The sequence below is a fragment of the Psammomys obesus genome, unplaced genomic scaffold (assembly GCF_907164565.1).
Source record: "Psammomys obesus unplaced genomic scaffold, mPsaObe1.curated_primary_1811, whole genome shotgun sequence".
Classification (NCBI taxonomy): Eukaryota; Metazoa; Chordata; class Mammalia; order Rodentia; family Muridae; genus Psammomys; species Psammomys obesus.
The window spans coordinates 720600-736899 of record NW_026585587.1 but is presented as its reverse complement, the minus strand read 5'-3'; the positions used below and the strand labels follow the sequence as shown (position 1 = coordinate 736899).

General features: G+C 40.5%; 1 protein-coding gene across 1 annotated transcript in view; it reads left to right on the top strand.

The window, feature by feature from the left end:
• The window catches only part of Grem2 (gremlin 2, DAN family BMP antagonist), a 92108-nt gene that overhangs the window by 16986 nt on the left and 58822 nt on the right, over positions 1-16300 (top strand). The gene's annotated exons all lie outside the window — the stretch shown is intronic.

The following is a 16300-nucleotide window of genomic DNA, read 5'->3' as shown; positions in this document are numbered from 1 at the left end:
GAAGATAGCTGAAAAGCATAATATCCATTACTAAGTTTTAAAGCTTAAATATTAATCTGCCAATCTTTTTTGAAAAGTAGTGTTTATCTTCAGATTGTCCAAAGAGCTGCCATTAGGATTCTTCCTCTTGCTACCCATGGGTCCAAACAAAATTGTTAAAAGGTACTCCATCATCTGAAATGAATTGGAGCTCGGAATTCTAGTTGTATTTTCTTTAGACATCATAAACGCATTAATTAGTAATATTCCATTTCAGATGAGATTTAATTTAAAAAAATCATCCCAAATTGTGGCATACATCTATAATCTCATCATTTGAGAGGGAGGATTAAAAGTTTGGGTTCTCCTTGAACTACAAATGCCACAGCATGTACATACTTACATGCTTGCACACAAACTTTAAAAAGTAAATTAAAATGTAATAAAATATATTTTCAGATGAGTGTTCTTAAAATGCAGATCTATGACACTTCCCTGCTCACAGAACACTATTCACCGAAAGGAAACTCTTGGACATTGAAGCGAAACATCTTTCTCCATCACTCTACAGGCAGATCTCTTCGGCCTCTGATGGCCTCTGACTGTGCCCTGACAATCCATCACCCCCTTCACTTGAGCCAGCATTGCATTCTTATGGGTCCCTCCTGCTCCCTGCTCTGGTCTCCCCCTCTCGACCCAACATCCACCTGTTGAAATCCTACCCATCTTTCCAGGCCCAGCTTAAAGGCCACCTGTTCCAGCAAGCTCCTGCCTCTACCAGAATTTCTCTTTCCTTCCTCCATCCTCCCTAAGGACTTTGCACCTCTCTCAGAATGCCTACTACATTCTGCCTTGAACCAGGCCTATTTATGCACAGCACAGCCTTCCTACCAGCACCGTTACAGCCTTCTGTCAGCAGTTACAACCCACTGACCCTGGAAGTGCCTTGTAGAGACTCACCTCTAGCGCCAAGCAAATTCAAAGATGCTGCAGAACCACCTCAAAGAAACAGGAAGGAGGAGGGTAGAATCAGTAGAATAAATTGCAGATATTAAGGCACTCACTACCATTCTGGTTGGTTTTTACTTTTTCAGGAGAAGAAATCGTATTCCCATACATTTTTTTTTCAGTTGATTTTCATACTTGCTCAAGTTTATTGGTTAATCTTTTACTGGCTTTTAAGTTTCAATATAGGATCGTGAGTATTGTGAAGGGCATAGTAAAAACAGAATTCTATACTGTCTGAAGCTTCTCATCGCTCTCCTGCTGATGAGTAGTTTAGGCTACTTTATATATCTCAGCTCCTTCAGTCATCCCAACTCAACTTTGTTTCTGACACAGTAGCATCATTTTGTGGAGGTGTACTTGTCTAGTCAGAAAAAGAGGTTTAGATACTGCTTTGACTTTTTTTTAGGGAGCCTGTGTGTGTGTGTGTGTGTGTGTGTGTGTGTGTGTGTGTGTGTGTGTGTGTGTATATATATATATATATATATATATATATATATATATATATATATATTAATTACAGCTTATTTACTTTGTATCCCCCCTGTACCTCTCTCCCTCTTCCCCTCCCAGTCCCATTCTCCCTCTTCCCCACCTGTGTCCCTCTCCCAGTCCACTGATAAGGGAGGTACTCCTCCCCTTCCCTCTGATCCTAGTCTATCAGGTCTCATCAGGACTGGCTGCATTGTCATCTTCTGTGGCCTGTCAAGGCTGCACCCCCATCACGGGGAGGTGATCAAAGAGCAGGCCACTGAGTTCATGTCAGAGACAGTCCCTGTCCCCATTACTATGGAGCCCACTTTGATACTGAACTGCCATAGGCTACCTCTGTGCAGGGATTTCAGGCTATCTCCATGAGTGGTCCTTGGCTGGAGTATCAGTTTCAGAAAAGACCCCTGTGCCCAGACTTTTTTGGATTTGTTGCTGTCCTTGTGTAGCTCCTGTCCTCCCCAGGTCTTACTATCTCCCATTTCTTTCATAAGATTCCCTGCACTCTGCCCAAAGTTTGGCTATGAGTCTCAACATCTGCCTTGATATCCTGCAGTGTAGAGCCTTTCAGAGGCCCTCTGTGGTAGGCTCCTGTCCTCTTCCCTATTTTCTCCCTCCTTCCCTCCTTCCATGTCCATCTCTTTGCCTTTCTGAATGTGGATTGAGCATCTTAGCCAGCGTCCTTCTTCCTGATTAGCTTCCTTAGGTGTACAGATTTTAGTATGTTTAATCAAAAAAAAAAAAATCAATCTTGAAAAGCTTCTGTAAAGCAAAGGACACCATCATCAAAACAAAGCGACTGCCTACAGATTGGGAAAGAATCATCACCAACCCTTTATCTGACAGAGGACTCATATCCAGTATATATAAAGAACTAAACAAGCTGAAAAGCAGCAAACCAAGTAATCCACTTAAAAAATGGGGAACAGAGCTAAAGAGAGAATTCTCTGTAGAGGAATATCGAATGGCAGAGAAGCACTTAAAGAAATGCTCAATCTCATTAGCCAGTAGGGAAATGCAAATCAAAACAACCCTGAGATTTCACCTTACACCCATCAGAATGGCCAAGATGAAAAACTCAAGGGACAACACATGCTGGAGAGGTTGTGGAGAAAGGGGAACCCTTCTCCACTGCTGGTGGGAATGTAAACTTATACAACCACTCTGGAAAGCAATCTGGTACTTTCTCAGACAACTAGGAATAGCGCTTCCTCAAGATCCAGCCATACCACTCCTAGGCATATACCCAAAAGAGGCTCAAGTACACAATAAGGACATTTGCTCAACCATGTTTGTAGCAGCTTTATTTGTAATAGCCAGAAGCTGGAAACAGCCCAGATGCCCCTCAACTGAAGAATGGATGCAGAAACTGTGGTACATCTATACAATGGAGTATTACTCAGCAATGAAAAATAAGGAAATCATGAAATGTGCAGGTAAATGGTGGGACCTGGAAAGGATCATCCTGAGTGAGTTGTCCCAGAAGCAAAAAGACACACATGGTATATACTCACTCATATAAACATACAACATAGAATAAACCCACTAAAATCTGTACATCTAAACAAACTAAGCAAAAGAGAGGACCCTAACTAAAATGTTCAATCCCCATCCTGAAAGGCAAAAAGGATGGACATCAGAAGAAAAAGAAAACAGGAAACAACCTCAGAACCTGCTACAGAGGGCCTCTGAAAGCCAGAAGAAAACAGGAAACAACCTTGAAACCTGCCACAGAGGGCCTCTGAAAGCCTCTGCAGTATAGACTGTCAAAGCAGATGCTGAGCCTGATGGCAAACTGATGGGCAGAGTGAATGGAATTTTATGTAAGAAGTGGGAAATAGTAAGAGCTGGAGGGGACGGGAACTCCACAAGCAGAGCAACAGAACAAGATAATTTGAACACAGGGAACTTCCCAAAGACTCATACTCCAACCAAGGACTATTCGTGGAGGTAACCTAGAACTCCTGCACAGATGTAGCCCATGGCAGTTCAGTGTCCAAGTGGGTTACATAGTAATGGGAAGAGGGACTGCCTCTGACATAATCTGATTGGCCTGCTCTTTGATCACCTCCCCTTGAGGGGGGAGCAGCCTTATCAGGCCACGGTAGAGGACAATGCAGCCACTTTTGATGAGAACTGATAGACTAAGATCAGAAAGGAGAGGAGAACCTCCCCTATCAGTGGACTTGGGGAGTGGCATGCATGCAGAAAGGGGAGGGAGGGTAAGATCTAAGATCAGGAGGGGAGGAGGGAGAGGCTTATGGGGGGATACAAAATGAATAAAGTGTAATTAATAAAAAATTTTAAAAAATCAATCTGGTGCTTTCTCAGACAATTAGGAATAGTGCTTCCTCAAGACCCAGCTATACCACTCTTAGGCATATATCCAAAAGATGCTCAAATGTACAACAAAGACATCTGCTCAACCATGTTTGTAGCAGCTTTATTTGTAATAGCCAGAAGCTGGAAATAGCCCAGATGTCCCTCAACTAAGGAATGGATACAGAAACTGTCTACACAATGGAATATTACTCACTGATAAAAAACAAGGAAATCATGAAATTTGCAGGTAAATGGTGGGAACTGGAAAAGATCATCCCGAGTGAGGTATCCCAGAAGCAGAAAGACACACAGGGTATACACTCACTCATAAGTGGATATTAGACATATAATATAGGATAAACATACTAAAATTTGCCTTGACTTTTAATACTCTACATGAACATACACCCTCTTACCCAAGAGAAAAGTCTTAAACTCAGAATGCCCATAAATTTTGCATATATAAACAAACAAACAAATAAATAAAACAGGCTGTGGCAGCTTTGACTTCCTGCGAATATGTAAAATACAGAAGTGATAGGAAGAATATTGAAATGTTTCTGAGAAGTGCTTTATTAGGAAGTTTTGTTACTTTGTTACATAGCCACTGGATGTGGTGTTTTGATGGAAACCACAAATAAAATGTCCATGTAATGCCCACACAGTACTTAACCGTAACTTCAAAAAAAAAAAAAAAATAACCAGAAGTCTCCTCTAAAATGATGATTAAAGAAATAGTGTCGTAGCTACATAGACCAGCAAAATGGACACTTCCTCTTGTTACCTAGTACTTTTCGCTGCATTGTGAATGGTGTATTTTTAAAAAGGTTTTCTTTATTCTTGAGAATTTTGTACAAGTATATGATGAAATATGATTGTATCTACCATTTCTTCCTCCCAACACACAAAATGCCCCCTCCAAACTTCATGTCTTAAAAAAAAAATAACCCAATAAGTCCAGTTACCATTACCTGTATGTGCATGGATATGCACATGGATAGTACATTCGCAACAACAATTACAGGCAACCCTTTCAGAATCTCTGCTGCCAAATTGATCACTAATAGGTACCAGAGTTTGAGCATTCCCCCAAAACAGACATCTGCCCGAGAATTTAGCAAGTCCGGCAGGAGAATAGCTCTTAATCCAGGGCAACAGCACTGAAAAATAGTGCAGAATACATATCTTACACTCGTGACTGCCCAGAGGGGAGCAAGTTGGCCTATTGATCCTACTAACCTGCCAGTCACTGAGTGCGGGATGCCCCTAGGAAGACTTGAGCTCTTTCAGGTTCCTGAGTATGCAGGCATGGTGCGTTCCAGAGAGCAGTTGAACACCAGTCTCCCATTGAAGAGGAGGATGCTATGCCAAGGGTATCAGGCTACAATGTACAAAATGGTAGAGATGAGTGAATACAGCAGAGTGCTGGAAACTCCTGTTTAAGGAGAGTTGCTTGTCTGACCAAGAACTAGAAACTGAACTGCCAGAGTAGTTTAAAACCAAGCACAACAAAATAAAATAGACAAATGGACATTTTCAGTCTAAATATATATATATAGATAGATAGATATAGATATAGATATAGATATAGATATATAGATATAGATATATAGATATATAGATATAGATATCTATATATAGAGATATAGATATAGATATAGAGATATAGATATATACAGTCAGTATATGTGACTATATATATTCTATACTGTATTTGGGGCTGGGGAACTATCTCAGTGGTTAAAGCATTTGCTGTACAAGCACAAGGACCAGTGTTAAGATCCTAGAATCCTGGAAAGAAATCTTTATAAATACAGTGTGAAGTTTTTAAAAGGTTTATCTTTGAGTGTTAGGGTCCTTGGTGATTTTAGTTTTCTGCTGATCTGTTTTCTCCAACTTATGTGTTGATCTACATGACTAAGAAAAACTTACATTCAAAATAGAAAAAGTATCCAAATACTGGATGGTAGAGCCAGTCAAATCATTCTTGAGGAAGGAACAGCTAATTTGACCCAGAAATATTTATAATACATGTCATATAAGATTTTCAAATATCCTCACTGATTGCTTTAGTGCTGGAGACTTTATTTATTTTATTGTAGTCTCCCATTTATCCAGTTTATTTAGGTCAGTAGAAAAGGAAGCTGGGCTAGAGCCTTGAAAGAACTTTTGATTCCAGGAAGGATAGATGTTTCTGGACATCATGCTAGCTTCACACATGCTAGGGAAGTGACCTACTACTAGAATATAACCTTAGCCCTCTTTTTACTTTGCATGTTGAGACAGAGGTACACCAGATTGCCCAGGATAAAAATGAATTCACCCTGTAACCCAAGCTAGCCTTGAACCTGTGAGCCTCAGACTCTTGAGTAGCAGAATTCAAAAGACTGGGCCTAACTAAGAATGTGAGTAGTGCTATTTCTTTGCCAAAATATCTTTAAGCAGAGATGGGTAAAGAACTAAACCTCACTTTACTCTGAACTGTACTCTGTAAGAACCATTGCATTTGTAATAACATAAGAAAAGGCTGTAGCTGTTCTTTTAAAAACTATTTTATTTATGTTTCTTATGCCTCTTCCTCCTTTATCCACCCACACTGTGTAGGAGAGAAAGAAGGTTAATAGGGAGGGGGGCATAGTTCTCTTAGGCTACTTCCTGTTGGTTAGGGTCATTGGATTCCTTGGGACAAGTCCAATCCTCTTTTTAGGCTATCTCCAACTTCTTCTCATTACTCTGCATCAACAGCAACCAGGAACAGCAGAGGGAGAGCATCAGCATTCTTCTTCCTTGGAGCACCCCTTCTCCCTGTGGGCTCTGGCCTTTATTCCCTTTCAGAGTCTTCAGAATTAAACTCCCTTCAGCTGACAAAGAGCTCCTCCCAGAGCCAGCACAATGCAAATAGTTTGCTGCTGTGGCCAATCTGAATCAGACCCATGCCCCACACCTGGGATTAAAACAAAAACTTGCTGACATATTATAAACCAAAACTTCCACAACAAAAGGCCTCTCAGCTCTCTTTGAAGGAAATAAGAGAGGTACAAAAGTGAAGCTTGACTGCTCTGGTTTCTGCAATCTCTGTGTATTTGCTGTCTGGACCGTGGGGGGCATGGATAGGAGCCTGCTTCATTGCTCTTCTCCCAGAGCCCACCTCCTTCTTTTCATTTTAGCACCAGGTGCCAGATCTTCACTTTGGGAATGTTTCTGCACTTGGAGAACTCATTGAACACTGAAGAGGCACACAGAAGAAAGAGTACTATTGACTTACAGTTAATCCTGAGGATCTTTTTGTCCTTCCTAGAAAAGGGAGTCAGCATCCATTTCTGCTAAGCAGAGAGCAGGAGAAAGTCAAACTATATTAATTACCTTAGATCAGAAAGGACTTGCACTTCTGCAAGTGATGGATTTCTAGTCCAGGCAGCTTTACAAGTATTAATAGCATCCCTGTTCTTGGCACACGATGGTCCCCAGTGAGCGAGTAACTCTATGCTCAGGAAAGGATTCTGTCTTGTTACACAGCCATCCTCATGCCCACATTAAGACAGAGAAAGTTTGTCTTTAAGGCTGATTCAGACACTTCCCTATCATTAGAGTTCATCTTAGAAAGGGGTTTCTGTTCAAATTCTGCATGAGTTAGTCTGCTTTATTTCTGCCTTTTTGAACATGGACCATGATTTCAGAGTACTCAAATTCTTTTAAGAATTCCTGTGAGAGGAGAGCACTAGAGATGAAACTATTTTGAGAAGCACCTTAGGCAGTGAGAAGCCCCCTTCCTCTGAGCACTTAGAGATGTGTTCTTCATACAGAGGACTTGCATCTTTTATGCCCAATGTTACACTGTGTCTTCTGATCTGAATTTGTGTTCCTGCTGATGCATATTTTCCTCAGATACCTGTTGAGTGAAATGACAAAAAAAAAAAAAAAAAAAAAAAATCTATCATAGGACTAGTGAGAACATCTACTCCAAAATGAACTTCAAAACTTTATAAACTTCACCAATCTTGCAGCATCTCATAGACACTGAGAGGAAGGATTTTGTGTGTGTGTGTGTGTGTGTGTGTGTGTGTGTGTGTGTGTGATGTCACTGCAATGGGGAATATGACAGATGAAGCCCTGGGAGTTCCCTTGTCCTTTTGGAAGGCTAAAACGTAATAACCAGACAGCATGTGCCTGCAGAGAGAGACTCTTCTAAACCAGAAAACACCCTGAGTATGAAAGACCATTTTTCAATGGGTAGAGGATACGTGATTGATAGTATCAGCTGAGTGGTCTAAACTACACTTCTTCCTGTGATCATGGTAGCTGAACCTTTCATTTGATCACCTCCCCCTGAGGGGGGAACAGCCTTATCAGGCCACAGAGGAGGACACTGCAGCCAGTCCTGATAAGACCTGATAAGCTAGGGTCAGATGGAAGGAGAAGAAGACCTCCCTTTTCAGTGGACTTGGAGAGGGGCTTGGGAGGAGATGAGGGAGGAAGGGTGGGATTGGAAGGGATTGAGGGAGGGGCCTACAGCTGGGATACAAAACAAATAGACTGTAGTTAAAAAAAAATAAAAAAAAAACTGTATACTTAGCTGTTCAGACACAGGAGAGAGTGCAGAAGAGATTGAGAGTGGATGAGAGTGACCATGTGACCCAGCTCGGGACTCCTGCTCAGGCTTTTTCCAAGGACAGATGAAATAACATCCTCAAGTCAGCCTCACCATTCCCCCAGTTTAAAATACAGATGTCTGGGTCTGGGGTGTGCGATGGTTGGGAACACGTATTGCTTTTCCAGAGGCCCTGAGCTAGACTTTTAGCAGCCACAGCTTCAGGGTAACTGGTCTTTGTGAGCACTTGTACTCGTACATACGTGCACTCTTGCAACATACATACACAGACACAATTCAAAATAATGAAAATAAATTTTAAAACATTAAAAAATACAGAGATCCCCAAATTTTGCCCCTAGGCTGGCTTCTCCTCCACTGAGGTATGCTGAGGCGTCTCTATATCGGCATTTCAATTAAACTCATGTACTACTGGGCTTCTATGTTTAGGAGACTGTGGCCTGAAAGACAATGAGGTGATGGAATGTGCCTCTTGAGCAGGTGAGGGGCTGTCTGTGTGGCCTGTGAGCCCTGCTGTTTAACCCCAAGATCTCTTTTTATAGGTGATTATCTTATTAACTTTCTTAAGCAGGCTTAAAGCTTGTGTGCTCTTGGCAGAGGCACATATAGATTTATGGCATGGCATCTGTTAATAATTCCAACTTCATTTCTTTTACCAGCAGTGAAATTGAGGTCTTGGAGCCTGGGTGGAGGCAAGTTGGAAACAAATCAAAACAAAATAATTGACTGGGAACTATGACAGACTAATGAGAAGCATTGTTCAGGAAGAACCTGCAGGGCCAACCAGTATCCTATTGAGGGCCCTTATACCAACATCCTAAGAACAGCAAGCAGACCAAGAGACAGTAACCTTCCCCAAGTAATGGAAGAGGAATAAATGCCAACCCCAAGCTGCCCATGGCAGCACCCACTTCCAGCTTTCAGCTTGCTGAGGTTGGTGCACACACGGTCCTTCCTCCCAGTGTCTGTGAGATACTAAGTTAATCAGGAAGTGCTCTCAAGAAGTGATGACTAAGTTCTTGGATGTTTTGTCTTTAGTAAGCAAGAGACTTATTTAGTTCAATTGACTACAATTATAGGTTCTCCCAAATACATTTAACCTAAGCTCTATTCATTTTCTTTGTGGATTTTTATAAACTTACCAAATAAAAGTACAAAACATTTTATATAGAATATATAATTAACATGTATATATACATGCCATTTATACTTCAAAACTTGATATTATTAACTAAATTGCTCACTAATTTATGAATTGCCATTAAGACTGATGCTATACACTCCAATTTCTCAAGGAAAAATGTTTCATGATGCTTTGGTTTGCAACATGTGTTCAGACTACACACACTTTAATGGTAGTCCCACTCCCTTCATTACTGCTGTAGGTTCATTGATGCTTAGACAATGAAACTGAGCTAAGTTAATTTTATTTAACTAGAGATAAGATCTTATTTGGAACCCTGGCTGTCCTGGAATTTGCTATGTAGACCAGGCTAGCCTTACAAACCGATCTTCCTGCCTCTGCCTCCTAAGTGCTGGGATCCCAGGAGTGTGTTACCACTTTCAGCTTCCATTCTCTTTGCAATGGTGGGAATGGTGGGACTCAAAACAGAAAACAGGAAATCTCGTGCAGACTCCAGAGTGGCAGAGCATAGTGTGTGTCGTTGCTAGAGAAAGTTATGTTTGTGGTAAAGAAGAGGAATCTAAATTAGGAACACGTTATGATTTCTTTATTTCTTGTATGACACATGACAGAAGAAACATGCTTTTAATTTTAGAACTTTTCTTTGTTGCAGTAAGTTGCGGGAACATCATTTTGTAGTTGACTCAATTCCATGTTCATTTTCAGGAGCAGAGCCTCTGATTGTTTATTGATAGTGCTGGAAATGTTTTAAAACTAAATTGAAAAGGAGATCTTTGCCTTGCGGTCTCAGGAAAAGAACATAGGAAGACCCATTCTAAAGGAAGGACTCATTTTGATACTGCCTATAAATAGGGACACAGAATAATATGGAAAAAATGGCTAAAGGTTTCAAATATGCATCTCATTGACCTGCTCACTAAAGAGTAATAGAATCTGGGTGTGGTGGTGTATGTCCATAATTACAGCACTCCAGAGACCTGGGGCAATGACTTCAAGGTCATGACCAATCTGAGCTACACTGAGAGTTTTAAGCCAACCTAAGCACTGTTTCAAAAACAACAACAGGAAAGAGAGTAATAGAAATGAGCAAGGCAAACCATGCTGGACGCATAAAACTGAGCAAGTTATGTAGGAAATAGAAACTTATAAGCACTGTACAATGCTGTCTACAGGGCACATTTTCACATTATGGACTGGCAGAACTTAGTGAGCCCCAATTCATGCAGCTTACACCTGTAGTTTCCTTATAAGTGGGAATCTAAACCTTTAAGAAAAAATAATTTCAATTTCCTGAATATTCCCTATCAAACCCAAATATCCAGTTGGTTTTATTTCAACAAATTAAGTTAAAAAATAGTGTTTTCGTTTTAATCAAGCTTGTGTTCATTGACTCCCTCTGCCATCCCTCATTTTCTACTACAGTCCTAACTAGGTCAGCCAGGGTTGCTTGGCAAGCTTTGGTGCTATGGACTTGTCATGGTTATGGACTGTCATAGTGTGGTTGTATAGTTATAAAAATAATAATGTCTTGTCACCAAACCAGAGCTACGACTTTTCAAGGGTTTGTGGCTTGCCTGACATCTGAACAGGAAAAGAGATCATCAGAAACCTTCCTCACTGTCCCTGGGGGAAATCAGGAAGTTTAGTCAAGAGGAGTAAGGAAGGTTCATTGACAAGATTAGCAAAAGGTATGCTTTGCTGGAGAAGGAACGGTGAACCAAAGTGGGCAGAAAGTGCAAACAATTCCACATCTGGATGCAGACAACCAAAGTCAGCTGTGAATTCAAATCTCAAACCACCCTCATCAGGGAGCTGGTTCTCACTGAATCCATGCATTTTTCTGCTGTTACCTCTGTTTGCCAGAAACATCAATTCACTGGAAGGTGTGTGCTTGTTTGATGCTTGAAGAAGTTGGAAAGTATGTCTTAAAAGTAAAAGTATGACTAAACATTATTTGAAGCAAAATTCCTTCTGGGGTTTTCTTATTAATAGTGTTCTGTGGATTGTTGTTTTGTTCTTTCCTCCTTTTTTAACATTTTTCAATATGACACCTAAGATTTGGAGTTATTCTTGTGTATTTTAATATATATAATATATTATATATTATATAGTATGTATATGTAAAAATATATATATTTATATATACATATATAGTGTATATATATGTAAATATATATATACTAATTTATATATGACCAATTTAATCAAATTAGTGTAGTAACATGTTATCTGTGACAGTTGCCCTATAGGCAATTTCTAGTAAATTATTGAAACAATTTTTTTATAATTTATTCATTTTATACCCCAATTGTTGCCCCCTCCCTTGTCTTCTCCTGGTCTCACCCTCCCTCCCTCTTCTTCCCTATCCCCCTTCCCCAGTCCTCAGAAAGGGGAGCCCTCTTCCCCTACCATCTGACCCCATCCTATCAAATCTCATCAGGACTACCTCTGTGGCCTGGCAAGGCTGCCCAACCAAGGGGAAGTGATCAATAGCAGGCAACAGAGTCCATGTCAGAGATAGCCCCTGCTCCCCTCACTAGGGAACCCGCATGGAGACTGAGCCACTTATTGGCTACATCTGAGCAGGGAGCCCAGGTCCTCTTCTTGCATGGTTCTTGGTTGGTACATCAGTCACTGCACTCCTCGCTGGCCCCAGATGTGTTGGCTTTGTTGGTGAACCAACCCTCAAAGTTTTACTAAGTAATTATTAGATTCACTTAAATTATTCACTTCCATTAGCATGTTTCATGGACGTGATTGTGGTGTGTGTGTGTGTGTGTGTGTGTGTGTGTGTGTGTGTGTGTGTGAAATTAAAAAAGTGTAATAAATATGGAAAAATCCTAAATAAGCCTTACCTCTTAAAGGTTCTGCTACGAGTCTATCCTTCAGATACCAAGGGTTGAGGAACATTGTTTAACACAAGGTATATGCTTGACACTAAGATATCCTACCCAGCAGCAGACTTGACATTACAAGGAAGTCAGCGGTGACAAACAGATTTCATTAGGGAAAGAAATTTCCATTTCAAGAGAGTGACTCAATCTTCCTGTCTGTGCTGGTCTGATTCTTGGTAATACTTGACTTTGAAAAATCCCATTTTCTAAGTATAAAGAGTAAGATTATTGGATTAAAAAATATTATATACATATATATATATGTACTGTATTATATAATTATATGCCACACTTTCTTTAACTATTCAAAAGATTGATGTCTTTCAGCTGTGAATGATAGGGTAGAATCAACCTTCACCCTGAAACTTCTTTCTAAGTCAGAAGGATGGATGTTGTTACAGTTCAAGAAAGGAGGAGGGGGAAAAGGAGGTGGCAAACAGAAAAAAAAATAACATAATGACCAGAATATGACTTTAATTTTGGACGTGTATTTCAATAAGTCTTGCATTTTAATGGACTGATTCTGTCTGACCATGGTAGATAATTGAATCAACTTAAAAAGATGAAAGATTTATCTTGTCTCACAGTTTTGGAGATGTCAGTTCGTGGTTGGCCCTGTTGTCCTTATCTGAGGTGACAAAGCACATCAAGAAAAGTACACATAAAAGAAGATGCTTCTTATGTAATGATGGATGGGAACAAAAAGAGAGATCTGAGGGGAAAGAATCCCACTATTTTCTTTGAGATCATGCCCACCATACAGAAGCCTTTAAATCAAGCCTTACCTCTTATAGGCTCTGCTATGAGTCTATCCTACAAATACCATGGGTTGAGGACCATTCTTTAACACAAGGTTCTTGTGGTGAGATTCTTTTATCCAGTATCATATACTGACCACAGAGAGTCTACTCCAAAAGCTCATACTCACCTTCACCCTCACCTTCCACACTCTCAACATTTCCCCTGCTCTATAGCCCTTTTTGGCTGAGTTTTGTACTCACTGGTATAAGCTCCTTTCAGTTTAATTTAACTGCAAATACCATGATTGCACCATTCCAGTTATGGTCATCACTGATTGGCTAGGCTTGTTTCCAGGGTCACAAAGATGACAAAACTACTATTAGGGTAAGGAGATTTTAATTCTGTTTAAGCTGTAAAACTGGTAGAGAGCCAGTTAGGCTTTGTTATCACTGATAATCCTTCTCAGAGCATCTCCTTGCATACACCTTCCTCAGGGGCAGAATCAAACAACTGCTTGCCTGAAAGGTTTAGGCTACTCCATGGAAACACCTACATGTGGATGTTTCTCATTAAACCAATTCACCAAGGAAAAGGCCAGTATCTATAAGGAATAAGAATTATGGGCCATGCATACCTCACATCTGGAATTTTTTTTTTTCAATTCCCTATAGTCATTGGCTCGAAGTTATCAGATAAAATGGACGCTGGCCATGCTCTCCTTGTGGCAGTAGCAAGCAGATGGGCAGATGTTATACTCTTCAGGGCAATTTGATCTAGCAAAGACTTGTTCAATTTCATTGAACACAGAAAGTCTAACCTGTCTGGTGACATGAGCTCCTTTCATTGTTGTCCTTGGAATTCAGATTCAAAGAGTGGGTTAAAGACTTACAATGAGTGGAATGAACTCGATTCTCTGGTGAGATAATGTTTGACAATCTTCTACCAACTATGTGCAACACAGTGTTCACAGGACTCTGCAAATCATGGGTTTGCTTCAAAATCCAGACAATACCATTTTTTTTTAATTTAAAATTTCTACCAGGATTTTTTTGATGTTTGTAAATATATTGAAGCATTCTAGCTGCAATTAAATTTTTAAAAGACAAGAGAAAAGAAAGAAGATACGATATGTTATTGGTCCAGTGTCAGGTTCGTCTTGGATCAAAAGGTGCCAAAATCCTCATGGGGCCCTATGGCTGTAATCAGACTCCCCTTTGGTTCCAGCCAGTTCCAAGTGGCCATGCTGACGTAGGTAGCTGGTCTTGGCAGTCAGCATGTTTCCACAACGGGAGGGTTGATGGGAGCAGGCAGCCCAGCCATTTGGCTACCCTAGTCCTTTGGTGCTCAAATAAAATCTGTAATTTCTAATTCCGCAGTTTGAAACCTGGGAAATGATTGGCCATGTCATGTGAGAGCCCAGTTAGAACCTCCAGAAAGATTTATTGAAGGGCAAGAAATATAGGAGCCAAAACAGAAATTCACCCCAAACCTTCCTTTTCTATAGGTTAATTCAAATCAGGCAATTTCACTCTAGCAGACTCTCAGATATCTGCCCGTTCAAAGGGATCTTGTTTCATAAAGGATGGATGTACACAGGTCTCTAAGCCTCTGGGACACACCCTTGATTGTGGACTTCCTCCTCCAGGGTTTTGCTTCCTACCCAGTTCTACCTGCTTTTAGGAGAATGTTGCTCATTAAGTTGAGTATAACTAGAATATCACAGAAAAGTGTTTAAATTTTTTCACTCAAAGTATAAAATTTTAGAAAAAAAATTTAATTTGTTATCCCTGATCATCTTTATCAGAGCATCCTCTTATATATACACCTAACTCAGAGGCAGAATGAGCCTGAAAGATTTAGGCTACTCCATAAAAGCAGCTAGATGTGGCTACTTCTCATTAAACCAATGCACTGAGACAAAAAGAGTCTGGATGGTTCTGTGAAAGATACACTAGTTCCACATCAGATTCATCCTTACCAAGATAATAACTTAAAGTAGTCTACTGTCTATTTAGTAATTAATTTGGTGTGCGTGTGTACGCACGAGGTGCATGTGTGAGCATGTGTTTAGATGAAAGCATGTCACAACTTGCATATGGAAGTCAGAGGATCACTTGCAGAAGTTGGTCCTCTCCTTTCACCATGCAGATACTGGGGATTGAACTCATGTTATCAGGCTTGGAAGAAAGTACCTTTATTCAGTGAGCAATCTTGGTATCTTAATCACAAAATATTATACAATTGAAATTCCGAACAGCATAACTCTGACAGTCCTTTAACATATGAACCATTTCCTACCCACACCCAGTAAGCTTCAGTTTGTCATAATGTGCAAAACTTGGTGCAGTGTGATTTTGTATTAAAATGCAGCAAGGAACTTAATATATTCTGTTCAAGTGGTTATGTCTGTATACATTTTATCAAGGTAGCTAATGTCTTCATTCAAAAAGGATTTGTGACCTGCTGTACAAATACCTTATTAAATCATATTCACATTGTCACATAAATCATATTGACATTGTCACTTTTTGGACAAAGTGAAATCCCAAAGCAGAATTGTCTGTACCAACCAAGTCTACTCTTGAAGATGGTACTAATCTGTACCCAGGGGTCTTTTTTGAGACTGAAACTTCAACCAAGGACCGTGCATGGAAATAAACTAGAACCCCTGCTCAGATGTAGCCCATGGCAGCTCAGTCTCCAAGTGGATTCCCTAGTAAGGATAACAGGGGCTGTCTCTGACATGAACTCAGTGGCCAGCTCTTTGATCACCTCCCCCTGAGTGGGAAGCAGCCTTACGAGGCCACAGAAGACAATGCAGTCAATCCTGCTAGGCTAGGGTCAGATGGAAGGGGAGGAGGACCTCCCCTATCAGTGGACTGGGGTAGGGGTATGGGAGGAGAAGAGGGATGGAGGGTGAGATTGGAAGGGAATGAGGGAGGGGGTTACCACTGGGATACAAAGTGGTAAACTGTAATTAATATTAAAAAGAGACCCCGTCCTGCATAGAGCAGCAGTGGGTTGCTGCTTGCTGTGTGTGCATAGTGAACTGGGTCTTTTAATAAGAGTCAACCAAAACCTGTAAGAGACTGTCAATGAGCTGTCATAGCATGATGG